We start from the raw sequence: 5,000 nt of genomic DNA, 5'->3' as shown, positions 1-5,000 counted from the left end.
CACGCACGAGGCGCGTCGCACGCCTTCAGCTCGCCCCACCGGCAGGACGTCCCACGATACATGCCAGTTAAACACCGACGGGCGGTGAACCAACAGCGTGGGACACAAATCCAACTACGAGCTTTTTAACCGCAACAACTTTAATATACGCTATTGGAGCTGGAATTACCGCGGCTGCTGGCACCAGACTTGCCCTCCAATAGATACTCGTTAAAGGATTTAAAGTGTACTCATTCCGATTACGGGGCCTCGGATGAGTCCCGTATCGTTATTTTTCGTCACTACCTCCCCGTGCCGGGAGTGGGTAATTTGCGCGCCTGCTGCCTTCCTTGGATGTGGTAGCCGTTTCTCAGGCTCCCTCTCCGGAATCGAACCCTGATTCCCCGTTACCCGTTACAACCATGGTAGGCGCAGAACCTACCATCGACAGTTGATAAGGCAGACATTTGAAAGATGCGTCGCCGGTACGAGGACCGTGCGATCAGCCCAAAGTTATTCAGAGTCACCAAGGCAAACGGACCGGACGAGCCGACCGATTGGTTTTGATCTAATAAAAGCGTCCCTTCCATCTCTGGTCGGGACTCTGTTTGCATGTATTAGCTCTAGAATTACCACAGTTATCCAAGTAACGTGGGTACGATCTAAGGAACCATAACTGATTTAATGAGCCATTCGCGGTTTCACCTTAATGCGGCTTGTACTGAGACATGCATGGCTTAATCTTTGAGACAAGCATATGACTACTGGCAGGATCAACCAGGGAGCTGCGTCAACTAGAGCTGAGCAGCCGGCCGCCCGGGAGTGTGTCCCGGGGGCCCGCGCGAACACGCAAGCGTCCGCTCAATTATTCTGCAAACAGGAGGAGGCTGAGCTCCCCTGCACGATACACCTCGAAACCCTCTCAGGTCCCGGCGGCGCGCAGCGCCGTCCTAAGTACTTGGTCGGGTTCGAGAGAGGCGCAATCGCCCGGAGTTTGGCGAGTAGACGCTTTAGGTGCGACCACCCGTGCTCCCAACTGAGCTTGCCGCTGCCGACAGAGGCCCGGGAGCGTGCTGTCGTGGCATTGCCGGCGGGAGACAACACGCGCCACCTACGGTGGCCGGCAGCTCCAACGCCAGCGCCACAGAAGGACAAAAGCCCCACTTGGGTGCCGAAGCGAACTCTCCCAGCACAGCGCACGCGCCAACACGTCCGCACAGCTGCGATACAAACCACCTGCGAGAACCGCAGAGGCGACCGAGCAGCAGACGGCGTCGCGGCGCCGAGCGCCGGGCGGCGGCGCATCCTCAGCGCACACAGTCCTCAATCGGACCAGCACACTGCAGATGTCCACCGCGCTTCGCACCGGGCCCGCGAGGACCTACTTTGGCCGCACGGCGCCGCGTGCAGGGTGCGCCGGCGCGCAGCTGCGCCGCCTGCCGCCTCCGTCGGCCGGCGCGCCTGCCACTGGCCGCCCCCACCAGCCGGCTGTAGCGCGTGCGCCCACGCACCGCGCGGCCAGCACGCCGGGAGGCCCCCCCTCACCGGCCGGGGACGGTCCCACCCAGCCACCGCCGCGTATCGCTTCACACCCACATGCCATTCACGTTCGTGGGCATGGTGGGTATCGCTGAAACAACCGGTTGGTAGCTCAACCGATCGTCGCCATCACTGATTCACCTCTAGCGAGAACAACCGCACCACAACGGTTTACCAGTTGTTCATTTGCGTAACGTCACCAGCAAACGTAGACGTCCATCGCCATTTGCAAATTCAACGATTGTTGCATGCCTGTGTCAGGTGTCACGACACACTATGTCTGCCCACATACACGCAACAACATGTGCACGCTTCGCGAACACGTGGAAGGTGGCCCCCGTACGTATGCGATGTCCATTGCGCGAACGACTGTCAACCGGCCTCTGTCGCATGTCGCAGATGTGGAACGCAGTGCACCATGCTGTCACGGTGTGTGAGAAGAGACGACTACGTCTGACAACACGCGCCACTACATCAACAGACGGCTCATGCTGATCGCCATCCAGGGCATACCACACTGCAATCCGGCTCTTATAGGGAGACGACACATAGCTGAGTGCACAACAGTTGGACCGCATGGTTCGCCGTTGTTGGCGCAGTCGTTGTACGGTCACATGTACCACGATGTATCATTCAGTACATGAGGACCAATGTGCAGTACAGTGTGTGATTTGGACGTACAACATCAGCGGACAGTTGACACAGGCCGTACCACAGCGTAGGCTAAGTGCTTCGCCATGCGAATGCCAATGAACAACTGCGAAGGGCATTGAGCATGTACGTCCTGCTGCCATCCACATTACAGTGTATCGCTGCAAGGTGTTTAACATGAAGCGATACACTGGGGACCAGGCAGTGCGAGTAGCAAACTATATTGCGGGGGTTGCAGTTAGGCAACACTACACTAATTTAACGCGTCGTATGACAATTACAGAGCGGGTTAAGGCCCAACGTGTGTTGGGTTAAGGCCCAACGTGTGTTGGGTTAAGGCCCAACGTGTGTTGGGTTAAGGCCCAACGTGTGTTGGGTTAAGGCCCAACGTGTGTTGGGTTAAGGCCCAACGTGTGTTGGGTTAAGGCCCAACGTGTGTTGGGTTAAGGCCCAACGTGTGTTGGGTTAAGGCCCAACGTGTGTTGGGTTAAGGCCCAACGTGTGTTGGGTTAAGGCCCAACGTGTGTTGGGTTAAGGCCCAACGTGTGTTGGGTTAAGGCCCAACGTGTGTTGGGTTAAGGCCCAACGTGTGTTGGGTTAAGGCCCAACGTGGGTTGGGTTAAGGCGCAACGTGGGTTGGGTTAAGGCCCAACGTGGGTTGGGTTAAGGCGCAACGTGGGTTGGGTTAAGGCGCAACGTGGGTTGGGTTAAGGCGCAACGTGGGTTGGGTTAAGGCGCAACGTGGGTTAGGTTAAGGCGCAACGTAGGTTAGGTTAAGGCGCAATATAGGTTAGGTTAAGGCGCAATATAGGTTAGGTTAAGGCGCAATATAGGTTAGGTTAAGGCGCAATATAGGTTAGGTTAAGGCGCAATATAGGTTAGGTTAAGGCGCAATATAGGTTAGGTTAAGGCGCAACGTAGGTTAGGTTAAGGCGCAACATAGGTTAGGTTAAGGCGCAACATAGGTTAGGTTAAGGCGCAACATGGGTTAGGTTAAGGCGCAATATAGGTTAGGTTAAGGCACAATATGGGTTAGGTTAAGGCACAATATGGGTTAGGTTAAGGCACAATATGGGTTAGGTTAAGGCACAATATGGGTTAGGTTAAGGCACAATATGGGTTAGGTTAAGGCACAATATGGGTTAGGTTAAGGCACAATATGGGTTAGGTTAAGGCACAATATGGGTTAGGTTAAGGCACAATATGGGTTAGGTTAAGGCACAATATGGGTTAGGTTAAGGCACAATATGGGTTAGGTTAAGGCACAATATGGGTTAGGTTAAGGCACAATATGGGTTAGGTTAAGGCACAATATGGGTTAGGTTAAGGCACAATATGGGTTAGGTTAAGGCACAATATGGGTTAGGTTAAGGCACAATATGGGTTAGGTTAAGGCACAATATGGGTTAGGTTAAGGCACAATATGGGTTAGGTTAAGGCACAATATGGGTTAGGTTAAGGCACAATATGGGTTAGGTTAAGGCACAATATGGGTTAGGTTAAGGCACAATATGGGTTAGGTTAAGGCACAATATGGGTTAGGTTAAGGCACAATATGGGTTAGGTTAAGGCACAATATGGGTTAGGTTAAGGCACAATGTGGGTTAGGTTAAGGCACAACGTGGGTTAGGTTAAGGCACAACGTGGGTTAGGTTAAGGCACAACGTGGGTTAGGTTAAGGCACAACGTGGGTTAGGTTAAGGCACAACGTGGGTTAGGTTAAGGCACAACGTGGGTTAGGTTAAGGCACAACGTGGGTTAGGTTAAGGCACAACGTGGGTTAGGTTAAGGCACAACGTGGGTTAGGTTAAGGCACAATACGGGTTAGGTTAAGGCACAATACGGGTTAGGTTAAGGCACAATACGGGTTAGGTTAAGGCACAATACGGGTTAGGTTAAGGCACAATACGGGTTAGGTTAAGGCACAATACGGGTTAGGTTAAGGCACAATACGGGTTAGGTTAAGGCACAATACGGGTTAGGTTAAGGCACAATACGGGTTAGGTTAAGGCACAATACGGGTTAGGTTAAGGCACAATACGGGTTAGGTTAAGGCACAATACGGGTTAGGTTAAGGCACAATACGGGTTAGGTTAAGGCACAATACGGGTTAGGTTAAGGTACAATACGGGTTAGGTTAAGGCACAATACGGGTTAGGTTAAGGCACAATACGGGTTAGGTTAAGGCACAATACGGGTTAGGTTAAGGCACAATACGGGTTAGGTTAAGGCACAATATGGGTTAGGTTAAGGCACAATATGGGTTAGGTTAAGGCACAATATGGGTTAGGTTAAGGCACAATATGGGTTAGGTTAAGGCACAATATGGGTTAGGTTAAGGCACAATATGGGTTAGGTTAAGGCACAATATGGGTTAGGTTAAGGCACAATATGGGTTAGGTTAAGGCACAATATGGGTTAGGTTAAGGCACAATATGGGTTAGGTTAAGGCACAATATGGGTTAGGTTAAGGCACAATATGGGTTAGGTTAAGGCACAATATGGGTTAGGTTAAGGCACAACGTGGGTTAGGTTAAGGCACAACGTGGGTTAGGTTAAGGCACAACGTGGGTTAGGTTAAGGCACAACGTGGGTTAGGTTAAGGCACAACGTGGGTTAGGTTAAGGCACAACGTGGGTTAGGTTAAGGCACAACGTGGGTTAGGTTAAGGCACAACGTGGGTTAGGTTAAGGCACAACGTGGGTTAGGTTAAGGCACAATACGGGTTAGGTTAAGGCACAATACGGGTTAGGTTAAGGCACAATACGGGTTAGGTTAAGGCACAATACGGGTTAGGTTAAGGCACAATACGGGTTAGGTTAAGGCACAAT

At 52.1% G+C, this 5,000-nt stretch overlaps 1 non-coding gene across 1 annotated transcript in view; it reads right to left on the bottom strand.

The window, feature by feature from the left end:
* Positions 1-763, bottom strand: part of LOC124587064 — a 1,910-nt gene extending 1,147 nt beyond the window's left edge. The window contains exon 1 of the ribosomal RNA XR_006975237.1: positions 1-763. This exon is cut by the window's left edge and continues 1,147 nt beyond it. This is a non-coding gene — a ribosomal RNA (small subunit ribosomal RNA).
* Between the last annotated feature and the right edge of the window lie 4,237 nt (positions 764-5,000).

This window comes from Schistocerca americana, unplaced genomic scaffold, assembly GCF_021461395.2.
Source record: "Schistocerca americana isolate TAMUIC-IGC-003095 unplaced genomic scaffold, iqSchAmer2.1 HiC_scaffold_571, whole genome shotgun sequence".
NCBI classification, from domain to species: Eukaryota; Metazoa; Arthropoda; class Insecta; order Orthoptera; family Acrididae; genus Schistocerca; species Schistocerca americana.
Note: the sequence above shows the minus strand (reverse complement) of the source record. Positions and strands in the feature narration are given on the sequence as shown.